Source organism: Toxorhynchites rutilus, chromosome 3 (assembly GCF_029784135.1).
Source record: "Toxorhynchites rutilus septentrionalis strain SRP chromosome 3, ASM2978413v1, whole genome shotgun sequence".
Taxonomy (NCBI): Eukaryota; Metazoa; Arthropoda; class Insecta; order Diptera; family Culicidae; genus Toxorhynchites; species Toxorhynchites rutilus.
The window spans coordinates 280,552,096-280,568,544 of NC_073746.1; the positions used below are offsets into that span (position 1 = coordinate 280,552,096).

Below are 16,449 nucleotides of genomic sequence, written 5' to 3' on the forward strand. Positions count from 1 at the left end.
GTTTTGACTTTATCGGAAATGTAAATGCTAACGCTACAGACAGAGCAACCTGGTGATTAAGTCTAGCTATGCGAAGAAATGTTCATTGGAACGATTGATTGTTCGCATAAATAGACGTAAGCGTTTTCCAAATGGAAACAATATGTTATAATCCGCAAAATCTCCTAGGCCCACTAACACTAATGGTGTTGTTGATTACGTCTCCTATGCAAACATGGGCAGTATAGATGCCGTATTGATAGTCACCTTATGTTTGAAGAATTTAATGACTTTTGGGTCACTCTGTACTTCAGTAGAGATGGCGCATGTCAATATATAAATAAAAACAGGAATTGCTCTTTCGGTAGCCATTCGACCGTAGTTCTGTGCGCATGGTATCTAAGAAATTTCTCCTGAAATTTAGTTTATTCAATCTGATATGTTGAACAAACCTTCAATTTGGACGACTGTTAACATATCCGGGAGAGGGGAACAGATATTTTGTTTAATCTCAACGATTAATTAGCATATGAATTACCTTGATGGTTGGGAGCAAAAGTGTCATGCGTGAATAACGACTTACAATGTTTTGTTTTCTAGGACTGATATACCTCATCTCATTCTGCTCTTGAAGACGTTCCTTTTGTGGCTTTGAACCTGGAAAAAATATGTCACTCCAACTAAACTAAGTCTCATTATGCGGGAAGTTATGTGTTTCTTACTACGTTTTTGCATGCATGAGAAAATTTAAATTTAAATTCCAGGTGAATAGGCCAAGCTCATTTCATACGTGTACCTACTATATCAAATATGATTTGAAGAAATTTGGACTAAAAAACGTATAAATCTATCCCGTTTAGCTTGGTATGTGACCACTTTGCCCCCACTAGGTGACCACTAGAGTGCCAATGAAAATGGTCATCTCGAATTTCCAAAGGGAACTTGATTAAAAGTGTTGATTCCCACGAAAACTACCCTATGCAAAATATCAGCTCAATCGGACTTCATGTACTAGTGTCGCACAGCCTTCAAAGTTTGGGTTTTTTGAAAATAGAAAAATCACCCTAGGTGGGAGTAAAGGAAATCGGGGTTTTCGAAAAAAAAAAGTTAATGCCAACTGTCTTCAAATTGCATGAAACGTCGAGATCTACTGTCATTTCGAAATCATTTTTTTGTCAATAATCGACACTCTGGACTTCGGAATACGAAGCAGAATGGTATGGTTTTGGGTGCCAATGAAAATCGTCATATCGATTTTTCATGCGGGACTTCCAGCGAAATGTAGATTTACACGATAAAATACTCTTTACAAAATATTAGCTCAATCGGACTTCATTTACTAGTGCCACAGACGTTAAAATTTTAGTTTTTTGAAAACCGAAAAATCACCCAAGGGTGATTTGTCAAAAATTTACTTTTCGGCAGTTGGTCGTTTCTTGTCTGAAAAGTCGATTTTTGACGAAATTTTTTCGAGATAACAGTAAATCTCGACATTTCATGCAATTCTAAGACATTTGGCATTAACATTTTAAAAAAAACCCGATTTTCTTTACACTCATTTTTTTTTACGCGGGGGTATCTCGTAAAAGAACCGTATTGAAAAATCCGGGTAAAAAACCGCATCAATTGCAAAATCCGTGTAAAGAAAACCTCGTAAAACAAATTTTCGGTGATTTTTCGGTTTTCAAAAAACTCAAATTTAGAATATAACCAAATATTTACGAGTAACGAATATGATTTTGTTTGAATGTAAATGACTTGAAACACACTGCCCTCATTTTATTGATGGCAATAACAAACGAGTTCATTTTGTTCATATCGCTGATTCATGAACAAATTTGCTGTAATGAATGAATGCGGCATTGAGTGGGATTCATAACTTCACTGTTATTTATACTTTGAATATCAAAAGCAGCAAATTGATATTCATCACATTCGAAACGATATTCGTTGTGGCAGCGAATTTGATTCAAAATTCAAAAATAAAACAAATTAGTCAGGCTGAACCATTCAGAGAACAAAAACGCCAGTGCTCGATGAAACGAACTTTGCAAGAAAACGCGCAGGATTTTATTTGACATTTCCGAACACGGCATCCGCCGGTCACAAAGGAGCAAGGGCTCATAAAACATTTAGATAGTGACAAACAAAAAACCGTGAACGACCACTAAACGCTGTATTGCCATTGATAAACAATTACTTCTAGACTCGATGGTCAGATGGATCACATATCATAATCATCCTTTTGCCTGTGTTGATTGAGATTCAATTCTGATAATCCAGACGAAAATGACACTGGGTGGAAAAATAAACTTCAAAACATATTGAAGAACAAAAGTTCATTTGCTCCTATTCACTGGTTGTCTGGTTCTGTCATTTTGATTTTCGTTTGGAATATCCACGTTTTCGATGCAACCTAGCCCGAAAATATATTTTTCAACACTGATTGGCACCCAAAACCATACGTTTTCCCACTATTCAGAAAAAACGAGTCCCAGAGTGTCGATTTTTGACAAAAAATACAGTAGATCTGGACGTCTCATGCAATTTGAAGACATTTGGCATCAACTTTTTTTTTCGGAACCCCCGATTTACTTTACTCCCACCTTTGGGTGATTTTTCGATTTTCAAAAAACTCAAACTTTGACGGCTGTGCGACACTAGTAAATGAAGTCCGATTGAGCTGACATTTTGCATAGGGTAGTTTTTTTGTGGGAATCGACATTTTTAACCCATTACTGCCCAGGTGTAGGTTATGTTTACTTTGCGACTTTTGCGGAAAACTTCGCAAGCTTCAATACACAACAAAACAACAAAAATGACAGATAAAATGGCACTGACACAAAAAACACTCTTAAATTTTCATGTGGTATCATTTAAAATGCGCTTAATACTTTAGTTTCATCAAAAACAGTTTTTCAAAAACGGGCATTTTTGCGTATTAAATTTCATACGCTGGGCACTAATGGGTTAACCCATTAACCATCAAGTTCCCTTTGAAAATTCGAAGGTCACTTTTTTCCCATACATTGGCACTCTAGTGTTCACGCAAAAAAAAGGTCAATTTTTCACCTTTTTTTCTAATGGTGAAAAATGTACTATTTTGAACTTTTTATAGTAAAAGCCGTTTGTTATCTTGAACAAAAATTAGTTGAACTTTAATATTCTCCGAAAAACGGGAATTCAAGCGCTATGTGGACGCTGAAAATAGGCATATTCCTTACGGTGACTATTCTTACTATGCCCCCACTTCCCCTATCCTATTTAGTAGTATGTCGTTACTCGGTATCCGGCCGTATAGCAAGTGATGGCCGGATAGGCCGGACATTATCTGTTACAGAAAGAACCAATTCAACGTTATCCCCTCGAATTTCGGACACAGAACAGCTACCGGAGGAGTGGAAAATAAATTTAATCTAGCCCATCTATAAAAAAGGCGACAAGTTGGCTTGTGCGAACTACCCTGCAATCACGATCCTGAATGGTGCATATAAAATTCGATCCCAGATCCTCTTTCGCCTTCTATCGCTATAGAGTAAGCAGATTTGTGAGTATTTACCAGACCGGATTCATGCCCGGTTGCTCGACGGTGGACCGGATTTTTCCACTGTGACAGATCCTCCAGAAGTGCCACGAGTATCAAGTCTCTACGCCCCACATCTTCGTCGACTTCAAAACCGCATATGCTACAGTTAACCGATGACAGCTATGGAAAATCTAGGACGAGCACGGCTTTCCCCGAAAGCTGACAAGACTGATTCAGGCAACGATGAACGGTGTGCGGTTCATTTATGCAAATCACAGGCGATCTGTCGGAATCGTTTGAGACTCTCCTGTCTGCTCTTGAACGTGACGCTGTAAGGTGTTATGCGGAAAGCGGGCTCTACCATGCGGGGCATGATTTCCAACAAATCCAGTCAGTTTATCTGCTTCGCTGATGACGTAGACATAATAGGAAGAACAGGAAGTAGCGGAGTTGTATACCCGAATAAAACACGAACCAGGGCTAATTTGGCTCGGGATCAATGTGTCTATGAATAAATACATACTAGCAATAGGGGCTGAACGTCTCAGAATCTCTCTTGGTAGTCACATTGTATTCGATGGCGACGAGCTCAAAGTGGTCGACTAGTTTATGTACCTTGGCTCGCTGATAACAACTGATAACAACTACAGCCGTTAAATTCGAAGACGCATAATCAGCGGAAGTCTTGCCCACTATGGGATCCACAAATCCCTGAAGTTCAACAAACTCCGACCACGTACGAAGTGTACCATGTACAAAGCCCTGATTCTACCGGTTGTCCTCTATGGATGTTGCTCGAAGAGAAAAACGTAGTATGGAAAAGGAGGATGAATCACGAACTGGCGCAACTCTACGGCGAACCCAGCATCCAGAAAGTGCGTTGGGTGGGACAAGATTGGATTCGCATCAAATCTAATGGAGACAGAAGAAGAGGAGCCTAGCGAGCGAGGTGATTGGACCAGGTGGAGCGAGACTTAGGAAGAATTTGAGCCGCCAGAGTTTGGAGAACTGCTATTTATTGGCGAAACATTGTGAATAAGTTCTAATCTATCAATGCGATGTAGAATCCATTATACGTAAATGAATAACATAAGCTCCAAAAACAATACAGGGAACACGATATGCCGTGCTAGAATTATCATCAGCTTTGTTGAGATTTCAAAGAACCAATTCACGTAAGTTCACAAAAATGATGGAAAATTTCCTGCACAACGGAATAATCTACATTCAATCTAACATTGAACATCATCTTGATCGATCGTCTAAAACAGGGATTATCAAAGTGGTCGAACCCCTTGGAGGTTTTTGTATTAATAATCACACTTTACATTTACTATTTACTTACTGAATACTATGTCTATTTATTGATGAGAAAATGATGTCAAGTTTACTCACTAACCGCAATGTTTCTGAATTGATAAATATTTTGTATGTATAATATAAAGAATTTTTTTAATACATTCGACTGTAGAGGTCAATGGTATCACTTCATTCTGGACAAGAGGTCTCTTACCCAAAATAGTTTGAGAATCCCTGGTATAAAACAACAGAGGAAGTGAATGCGCTGAAAAGTGCATCTGTTCAAAAAAAACTTTTTTTTCTGCAAAAACTACGCAAAGTCACAACATTTTATTAATTGGTTAATTTTCGACCCAATTTCCACTAAAATTCGCTTAAATATTTATATACAATATGGTTTCAGTCCTATTCTCGTAGGAGTGTGAGGCAAGCCATACCGGTATCGTTAAAAAGCAGAGAATCAGCTGCATAGCCCGAACTGCAACACATCACAAAAAAATCGGCAAATGGCCAAAAACAGGAGGCAGGGAGAGAATCGACACTGCCTTCATACTTTGGCGAACGAGGGCTGTCCACACGAAATCAATGTTCAGCAATGGAACACTTTAAATAGCATGAGGCCAAGGGATACAGCAATATTTTTTGGCCCTAAAACATGAATCACACCACGCCACTAAATTCGTGGGCCGTCGAGTCGTTGTATGAACAAAGAAAAATGTTCTTGACTGGAAAACCCTTCTTTTTCATCACACGATGAATATTCACGAAATCTGCTACAAATGAGGTGGCACATTTTTTTCGATGTTTGTTGGACTGTCCGATGGGTTGGGAATTGGCGTAGGAAATTTCAATCAAATTTGCTCGAAAGGTCGATTCAAAAACTGCACCCACTATCACCGCAGTGATTTTAACAGTCGGTTAAATCGTCAACATTGCATGCAAAAAAAAAGAAAAACGGCGAGCAGCCTTACAGCCTTACGCAATCCAGTTTCGTTAGCTTTAGTCAAATGATATTAACGGCCCTCGAAATTGCTGAATACGTTTGCTTATGGCAGAACAACCCATCTAGCAGCAGCAAAACATGATTGTGTAACATAAAACACTCCTCCTCGTTAGTCTGGAGAAAGTTTGAAGGCGAGCCTTTCACCACCCTTGACTCTCTTCTCTAGTTAGTCTCACTCTCTCCCTCTCTTTCTGAATCATACACCTATGCGTCCACCCACCCAATCATTTCACCCACCGTGAATCTCACCAAACATAGAAAAATTCTCGGAGGGACGATTTTTGTTCAACTTGTACCTCTCAGTAATCGTTTTATTCCTGCCCTTTCCTCACACAGATCATCTCATCACAACTTTTCCTCAAATCGAATATTTCGATTTTAATATTCTCCATATTAAACTACATTTTTTCTTCCATTATCTTTTTGTTTGTTTAAAAACGCGAGGGTTTTACCATTTTGCTACAATGACGAATCATCGATTCAACTACATTCACTTATTCACACACGAGCACGTACATTGTTTCAGCTTTAGGTGAAAAGTCAGCAACAAAAATCGCCAAATGAGGAATTCAATTCAATTCCTTCACAGTACATGCAAGTCACCTCTTGTTGTTCCACTCAAAACCACCGCCCCCCATTGTGTTCTAGCGAAGAATTAGGGAAGACTAAGTTCACTTCTAGAAGCAAACTTGTAGAGGCCAATATGAGCTTGTCGAACTTGTATTTTGAATGGTATCGCAAGTTCTCTGCTAACCTTTTTCAATTACTCCTCATCACCAGTCAGCCATCCCATCCATTGGGCTCCAATAGGGAATGGAGCGACAAGTCCTTGAATGTTCATGATGTTCTCTCCCGACTTGAGCCAACACCATCCATCTATACACCGCACTATCTGTGTAGCACTTATTGCTACAGATAATTTGTTAACGCAACAAACAACTCTTCCTAAGACCCCGTCATGGTTCGACCGATACGAGTTGAATCTAGTCAAATCCGCGATTTTGTCCAATGACGGTTCTTGGAACGGATAACTTTTCCGTATGACTCGGAGCCGTGGTTCGACACGTTTTCATGAGCATCGGGCAGGAATCACAACGACAGACTGATGATGGGAAGCAGATTTGACTCAGTCGAGGCCACCCCATGAGTCTTTCTTCATTCACCACACAATCCGATAGAGCAAACCGCTCCCCAACGGAGCACACACACAATAATAGCGATTGCGAGAGGAGCAAGATCTAATCCTTTCTCTGGCAGTGTATGCAGAGCGGGAGCGAGTTTTTCCTTCCCCCAGAGCGTTCGAGCTCCGGTGGGTGGAAGGAGGATGTCATACGGTCGAGCTGTCTATATTGTCTATGCGCAAATCTCGTTGGAAAAGGCTTGCACAGCTTTCGATTTACGACTCTTGATGTGGCCGTGTGATGGGAGGAAATCTACTAAAACAATTTCAAGTTCTCGTCTCGGAGTGAACTAATACTCGCAGGAATGTACTATTGCGACAGTGGTGGCAGAAAGAATCCAGGCTTAATTTCATAAATTGAAAATTTATATCCACAATATGAGGTTCAGCATGGAAAACATTTTACTATTTTACTGAAGTAACTCAAACTGCAGATAATTATTCATCACGATTCTGCATTTATAGTCACTCCCACAGTAACCAACAGAATAATGCAATAATGGGAAGAGCAGAGCAAACAAAGTTAATGAAAAAATGTAATATCTGTGCTTTTTTTTTGTCTTCCTAAAAAAACTAAAATAAATGAGTAAAGAGTAACATACGCTGAATTTTATGGCTTTTATTCAATAACTGGTAGCTGTAACTAGCCGGATGGTTGGATGACCGAAAATACGGCAGCCGGATTTTACAAAATAAAAAAATAAAAATGTACAGGTCGGACTCGATTATCCGGATTGTTGAATTTATTTTTACCGAAATATTTTAACCGAATTTTCCAGAAAATCGCATCATAAAAAAATTAAAAGAAAATCTGTCGGTATACGTGTCTATGATTTGCACTGATTTTTTTGTATGTTGCAGTATCGTAGCCAGAAATTGACCAGCGCCCCCTGAAGGAAGGGGTAATGTTTTGAAAATTAACAAAAAATCATCGCCTTGTTGCAGCTCATGGACCAAAATATTATTCAAATGGTCAAGTTCAACTACAAGCGAAATCTCATGCGTGAGCAAAAGCTTGGCATCCAAGAGCCAAGGAGAGTTCGGTGACATGGTTAAGCATATCAACACTAGTGATGCAGTGTTTTGGGTAACCGAGGCTTGGGACGAAGTACCGGCTGATTCCATTGTCAAGTCATGGAAAAGGTTGATATCCCGTTGTCGGTTGTAAAAGAACGCATACTTTCGACTCTGCATAAAATAATTGACCAGGACAATACCGTGCGCGACGAGGACGTAAAGTTTGGGGCTCTGAACGACGATGACATAGTCAACTTTATTTTGCATCCAAACACATATTTCTGAGACGATGAAAGTTAGTTTTCGACTGCCGAGGGTGCGAATGCTCCATCAGTTTCGGATCTACAAATGAAACAGAACTGTTTCAAATGAAACACCCTTTTGTAGAATCGAAGAAGTTATTGCTTAGACTAAGGAAAACGGATTGCCATTGGAAAGAAAGCTGCGAGAATTACGTAAAAATATTTTATACATTTTATTAATTTTTGCTTTGTTGCATATTATGAACATTAGACCTACGATATTGTGCAACTAGCTCAATGCTAATGCTAATGCTAATGCTAATGTTGCATATTATGAACATTAGAGTGCCAATGAATGTACAGGCAAACCTGTTTTTATGCGATCCCTTTTCGCTTGATTCCTTGTTTGTGCGACTCTTTTTGTGCGATTTTATTATGACATCGGGTCTTGAATCACACAAACTAATCGAACAAATAATAATATCGCACCTTAACAGTCACACAAATGAGAAATCGCACAAAAAGCAACCGTACAAAAACAGGTTTTCCTGTATGGAAAAGAAGTGACCTTCGAATTTTCGAAAGGAACTTTCTGCAAAATGTTGATTCCCGCGAAAAAAATCGAGGGGTTGTATCCGAGATACGACCGCTTAGAACGTAGGACTACGCATTGTTTTTTTTTATTTTTTTGGTTTATCATTTCGGATATTATTTGAGGGGCTTAGAATGAAAGGGGTGTAAGTGATTTGATCGATTCCTCTACATCGACTCTCTCCTTTGGTCATAACTTAGCTGCAAACTCATTCCCAGCTGTATTTGACAATGTGGAAGGTAGGTCAGAACCTCTTCTATCAGATTCTATAGCAAACTCAAATTGGAACGTTTTTGCAGTTTGGTTATTAATCAAAGAAAAAGTTAACGAAGAGAAATGGATCAAGTCACTTACACCCCTTGCATTCTGAGCCCCTCATTTGCGAATACGTCGAAATTTCATAAATAACTCTTTAGTAAAAAGTTCCGGGAACCCTGACAGAATTTAATGGCTTGCATGGTTTTGTAGAATCATTTCGAGAAGTAACGATTCTTTCTTGCCTTTGCGAGAACAATACACTAATTGATCATATGCCCCAATTTGTTTCTTTATATCAATAACTCGGATGCATGTGTTAATTGCAATGCCAGATGCACTTCAAGTGAAATATTCGCTAGCGTTCACAGCTCGAGGGGAAACAAAAAACACAAAACGAGCAGAATAAGCGACCTCTGTTGTTTCGGGCACAGAAAGATTCTGAGAATTTTCCTCAGAGGAGATGCAATACTCATACGCTAGCGACAGCTTACGTACTATGCAATGGTGGAGTTTACTTCGCAAATATTCTCTTTTCGCTATCTTCCTTCGTTGTTTCTATTCTAGCGGCTGCATAAGTTGCCCGTTATTGGCAGCTCTGTTCGGGTAAGCACACAAATGGACAGAACAAATGTATGGGGAAATGGGAATGCTGCCAATTTTCACCAAATTAAACCATATACGGACAACGGGATTGTAATGTATAGCATATCAAACAAATCTTAGAAAATTTCAGATTCGATTGGTATGCAAATCGTTAATATCCGTTCGCAGCAAAAATAGTTGTTAACGTTAATTTTATCTCATAAAAACGTGACCCTTAATGTAAGACGTAGTCCTACGTCAAAAAACCTATGCAAAATTTTAGCTCAATCGGGCTTTATTTACTAGTGTCGCACAGCCGTCAAAGTTTCAGTTTTTTGAAAACGGCAAAATACCCAAGGGATATAATCAAAAATCTAATTTCTGGATTTAAATGACAACAAAATCGAGATGACAGTAGATCTCGACATTTCATAAAAAAAAATTAAAGACATTTAGCATCATCTTTTTTTCAAAACTCCGATTTCATGCACTCCCTCCTCGGATGATTTTATGGTTTTCGGAAGACTCAAACTTTGGCGTCTTTACGAAAATAGTGAATAAAGTCCGATTGAGCTAAAATGTTGTATAGTGTATTTTTACGAGGGCATCAACATTTTCCAGGAAGTCCCATTTGTAAATTTGAGATAACATGGAACAACCCCTATTCCAGCCCCCTCCTCTACCTAGCAACGTTCAATTTTGTTCATATAATCATATCTATAAAGTATATTAACAAACTACTATAATTTCTGATGAAAAAAAATCAAAACTGAAAATACTCCGGATAATTCAGTTTCCGGATAATCGAGTCCGACCTGTATATGGTTTGCTTTCGGATGTTTTACAAAATATGACTAATTCGACTAGAAAGAACTTATGACTATTTTCTATTAAGGGAGCCGCGGGTAAGACGGACAGTGGGGGTATGATGGACAGGTGGTTGATTTGTATAGTTGCATTATGAATTTCAAATTTCTGTTGATGGGAACCCCTTCTACATGATATACTAGAATATTTGAACCATCCTATGACAATGAATACTGATTAAAAGTGGAATAGAGAAACAAAAACCTAAAATCAAACATGATTCCGCGTGTGGATGTAATTTTTGCGGCTTCGATATTAAGCATTTTGAGTGGTTTAATTACAAAATTGAATTCGCTGATGGTCATGGAATGGAATTTTTTTTCCAAAAAATCCTTTGATAATTTTTAATGCAAACCAAAATAATTTCCTGCATTCCTTTCTTAGACTACAACTTTGTAGGTCTGATAGATTTTTTTTTAAATTTTGAGTTTTTTCAACCTTTTTTCGAAAAATCTTAATCTAAAAACTATAAGATCTACAAAAAGTTGGTGAGGGAATGAAATGTAGGAAATTACTTAGGTTTTCATTAAAAATTATCAAAGAATTTTTTCGGAAAAAAATTTCATTGAAAAAAAAATATTTTGAAAATTAAAATTCATTTTTCTTTAAAACTCATGCTTTCAAAATTCTGAAAAAATAGATATAAATAGCCCTTAAAATTTTCAACAAGTTTTCCATACATCGGACGATGGGCTACATGGAAAAAGTTTTTCGAACAAAAACTTATTAATTTTATTCTTTGGAAAAATACTAATAATGTTTAATTCGTAACATTTTTATGAATAAATCATCGCAATTTACATGCTCTGCTAACTTTTCTCTATTCTGTGTGTAAATTCTCACGTTTGACATGTTCTTGACACGTTTCTATGTCAAGAACATGTCAAACGTGAGAATTTACACACAGAAATGTTACGAGCAAAACATTATTTTTTTCAGGAGTCTTCATACAAAAATGACTTATATTCCAAAAACTATAACAATAGAAAGTTGATGTCTTCAACAAAAGTCCATATTTTAATAAGATCAAAAACTTTTTGGAATACACTATATCGCTATCTTGACTTTAAACAAAATTAGGATTAGTTGTATTTTTTCAAAGAAAATATAAAAAAGTAAAAAGACTTTTTCCCTGTAAAAGTGCCCATCTTCCGATGTATGGACGTATTGTTGGAAGTTGTAAGGGCTAATCATAAATATATTTAGGGAATTTTAAAAAAATACGTTTTTGAGAAAAATGAATTTTTATTTTTTAAAATGACTTTTTCAACGATTTTTTTTTAATTTTTATTATTTTTTTGTGAAAATTAAAACAATTTCCTACATTTCATCCTTTGACATGAATTTTGTAGGTATCATAGTTTTTAAGTTATAAATTTTTGTAAAAAAATAAGAAAAAAATTGGCTTTTTCCAAAAAGTAGTCTAATTATTTTAGGAATATTTAAAGTATGCAAAGTTGCTTAAATGACCCATGTCTTTACACCCACAACGTTTCACTGCTATCTGAGATGGTGCTGCCAACGGCCAGTCGAGTTGGCATGAAATTCGTCTATAAGGGGTCTATTCCGAGAGTCGCTTCACGACGTGACAGTCAATTTGCGCACGTGTTTGTATTCTAAGAATCGGCGTAATCCAAAAAATGCCAGGTGCAATGAACTCTTTTATTTCTCTTTGTACTTCCGAGTCGCCCGACTCTTAGAATTAGGTGAGAATTGTCATATAACTCCGAAGGGAAAAATGTCACTCATACCGACTTGACTCTCAGAATAACCCCCTAATACTTGTTTAAGCAAGTGTCACCGTGTCACGGTTTTATTTCTGAGCTATTTGATCACCCTATCAGTCAATTATTTTTATTCAAGATTCCAAAAACATAGAACTGTCTTCGGGAATGATATTCTGAGAGAGCGCACACTTACTTTTCTTCAAATCAAAAAACTATAATAGGGGGCTACACCCTCACTAATTTAACGACACAACAGTGGAGCAGTGCGTTAAGCTTCTGAAATAGTTTGGAGACACAGCAAAAATCACAAGTTCTGCCCTCTCCTGTATATCCGAGTTAATTTCGCATGTTGCTGCATAAAATAGAAATTAGACAAGGACCGATATTACCTCGCATAAGAGCATATTTATATGCTAGATTGGGAAGTCACTTCAACTACTTAGGGTAAAATCCGAATAACCTTTTTGAACCCGAAGTTCAAGTCAAATTATTTAGGAATTCTTGAAACGGAAACCACCCGGCAAAAAATCCTATTGGAGTATGTGAAATATTTTGCGAATCTTCTGAGAGTTGAGCTGTTACTCTCGCAAGAGATGAAACTGAATGAAACCAAAGCTCCCGACACCTTTTACGACAGTTTCTAAGAAGTGGCAAATGAATATAATAGTCAGAAAAAAAATTATTGCAAACAAAATCGACGACTTGTGAAAACACTTCGAACCGATCGCAATCACGATCCTCACATTTTGTTGTGCTTGAATTCTAAGCAGCACCCCCAATTGGCGAGGTTTTCTAAAAGTTTATCTTTCAGATCCTTGTAGTAGTCTTCTGCGTGCTGGTGTACGAAGCAAAACAAAACCACTGTCACCATCAACTGCTGAAAATTTATTATGTTAAAATTGAGTATGAATTTTGTTGTATTGGCTTTTGTTTTTTATTAATGAGATTTTTTTATTTTTATATCCTTCTAATATATAAAAATCTCGCGTCACGGTGTCGAAGTCCTTCGGAGCGGCACGATCTATTCAACGATGAAAATCAATTTGCTCCAGCAAACATGCACCCCCATCGGAGACCTCTTATTGCGAGTTGCGAGGATGATTATTTGAATTCCTTGATATTACAAATGGTAACGGATGAGTTATAAGTAGCGGGATTAAATGAAAACACGTTTGATAAAAACTTTTTTTTTCAATTCAATTCGTCATTTTCACAAGTCCATACAATGTGCGTTTGATGTAGGACACAATTTGACAGATAGTGGACCTTGATTTTCAATCTTCCTCAATATTCCCGGAACCCTCGCCATTATGGTCTGAACCTCCTTGAGGTCCACTTTTTTGGCACATCTGATGATACGGGGTTTGAGTTGTTGAACTGTGGTGACTTCCCAACCATTTTCGTACACCGACTGGGACCGTATGACTCGATTGGCCGCATCTGGGGGATTGTTTTATGGTTATCAACCAATCCCGAGCTGCCTCTGCGTAATGATACGAAGCTAAATTCGGTCAGGTCTCAATATCTTCATCACAAACAACACGCGGTACGAGCCAGGACACAACGCTTCTGGTTCTTATAAACACCGACCGGTATCGGGCTCGATGCTGCCCATCTACGGGACGATGTCCGACTAATTCCACAAAGCTTCGTCGAAGAGAAGTAAAATCATTTGATGATTTGCTTTGTCAAATAGAATAGCTGCGATGTAATTGGGGCTTCAATCTCATTCATAAGCGGCGGCTCAGCGGATTGAGTGAACATGGATTCCCATGCATTTAGATAGGAAGCCTTCCTAACACACTTTTTGACCTTCGCGTTGTTTCAGCCGATTTTATGGTTGAGCCCAGTAGAGTGAGCTGTCACATGCTGTCGAAGGTGAATTGCACCGATTGCAATTAATACTATTACAACCGAAATATAAATGATAGACACGACAAGATAATTTTACAGCATGACAACGCTATTTCACATGTTCATGGATCTGTTAAGTATTATCTAGGAAGTGTGGATTGGGAGGGTCTACCTCACCCTCCATATTCACCAGTCATTGCTCGCTCAGATTACTTTTTGTTCCGGTTCATGGCGTCAGCGTGGACTTTTAGAGTTCAAGAAGAATAAGCTCTCAAAGTTACTTCTATGTTGCTGAGAGAAAATCATCATCAAGTTCTGCTTCAGCGTCTCACTCTGTATAGATCTTTCAAAATGAACAGTACATAATGAAAATATCACAGTGCTGGGAGGATCAGTTTAACCATTTTTACGCGAGTATTAAACAGTTTAGTTTAGTTTAGTTTTTAATAATACGATACCGCTATGCATACTAGTAAGGGACAAGAAGCAAGATTCTCCGAAATGAACTTTGTTGGAATCTAGTTCGTATGATTTGTAAAGAAGGCATGCAGTACGCTACTTCATATGAGCTTAGAATGACCCTTAAACAATCATGTATAATGACATCACTTCATCAGAATTCCTTTGAGGGGGACACATGTCTGGAAGGTCGAACAATAATGAATTTTCGTGATTTTTTCGGATGTTAGGAGTAAAGTGAAGTGTTCGGGTATTTTGGTTATTTTTTTTCTTTTTTTAAAAGACATTTTCAGCCAAAGGCTGGTTCATCTCTAATTTTGGTTATTGTTTAAGGTATATTTGAATATGTATTTTCCATTTTTTGGGTTCACGAACATTAATTATTACGCTGTTGACAGATGGATGCGTAGATGCTGTCTGAAAATCGGTACTTCGCTGGTGGTGAAACTTTTGAAACAACGGAGTGACGCAGAACGAATTCCAATGAATATTTTGAAACTTTGGGAAATTTTCAACCAAAATTACCGCCATTTTGTCAATTTTTTGAGTTTTTTGAGAACTCATAAAAAACCGAAAAAGTGAGATATTTAAAACAAAACGGGTATGTAATGCTTTTTTATTCAATTTAATCCATTTTTACATGCTGATAAGAAGAAATTCAAATCGGTCGCGTAGATCCTGAGATATCGACCTCATACTCTTGGCTGTAACTTCCCAACGAAATCAAATATCGAAAAATTCTTTGAGGACAACATTTCTGAGGGAAGAAGCTTCCCAAAAATTAAAAAATAAACGATTTCTTCGACCTTCCAGACCGGAATTCCCCCTTGATGAAGCGTGTAGAGTAAATTCCAAGCATTTGTGCTTTGAATCAAAATTCTCACATTTCGCTTTATTCATGAGACATATAGCAAGTTTAACCCATCCAAAAATCGAACAGTAATTTTGATAATTTAACATGTCTTTGGAAAGCAATCATATTTGTTACGGGAAACGGGTAATCGGAAAGAAATAATTCTTGATCATTGACATTTCTCCACCGCCAACAATGCAAATAACAGCAATAATTTTCGTTGGTTTTGTGAATGCCGTATATTTACTAATTAAAGCGACTTTTTGTTCTCAGAGTGGTACCTTAAAGATACTTGACTTTATAGATCTACGAGTTTACGAGTTTGAGTCACTGCAGACTTCTTTTACCTTCTTTTGGAAGTCTTAAACAAGTTTTCGGAACATTCTATTTAGATGAAGTCATAATGTGATATGAGAGTTAAAAGGTTTGCTACAGTGGTAGACATTCGTTTAGCCGCAGCCTATTTTTCCTCAATATTTTGCAAAATAAGTCAATTCTTTGTACAGTTTTGCTCATAAGAGACGATTATTGTTTATTTTCATCGAATTCATTCTAAAAAAAATATAAATTCACTTTTTGTTTTCTAAGTAATTCAAATATGTGGAATCAGGGTGGACATTCGTTTAGCCGCATCCTAAAATTTCAATAAAAGAAAATTTGTGCGGTAGTATGTGCACCTCCATTTCGGATCATTTTGAAAACTCGATTTGAAATCGAGTCAGACAGCTTTTAAGGTGTTGCCATATTGATTATAGCCCAACATTCCTGAATTACTGTCTTGAGACTGGAAATGTTGTCAAATTGTCATCCGTTTGCATATACCATCTCGGCCAAGATTCTCCATAGGTTCTCTATGGGATTCCAATCGATTGCCAGCAGGTCATTCAAGAAGCGGAATGTCCTTCTCGGCAAACCATGCCTTCGATTGCTTGGAAACGTGGATCTATGCATAATCCCGCTGAAAAAACGACATCCTCGGTAGCGTTATTCTCAATATGGCCAATCAAAACG

General features: G+C 37.6%; 2 protein-coding genes across 8 annotated transcripts in view; one reads left to right on the plus strand and one right to left on the minus strand.

Moving 5' to 3' along the window:
- Positions 1-6,895, minus strand: part of LOC129780637 (protein tipE) — a 101,306-nt gene extending 94,411 nt beyond the window's left edge. For 3 of the 4 annotated variants that reach the window (XM_055789131.1, XM_055789130.1, XM_055789128.1), the window contains exon 1: positions 6,562-6,895. The gene's annotated coding sequence lies outside the window, so the exon portion shown is untranslated. Of the gene's footprint in view, positions 1-590; positions 637-6,561 lie in introns of all 4 variants that reach the window. The other variant, XM_055789129.1, reaches the window with a different exon arrangement.
- The window catches only part of LOC129780636 (growth hormone-regulated TBC protein 1-A), a 198,083-nt gene that overhangs the window by 161,893 nt on the left and 19,741 nt on the right, over positions 1-16,449 (plus strand). The gene's annotated exons all lie outside the window — the stretch shown is intronic.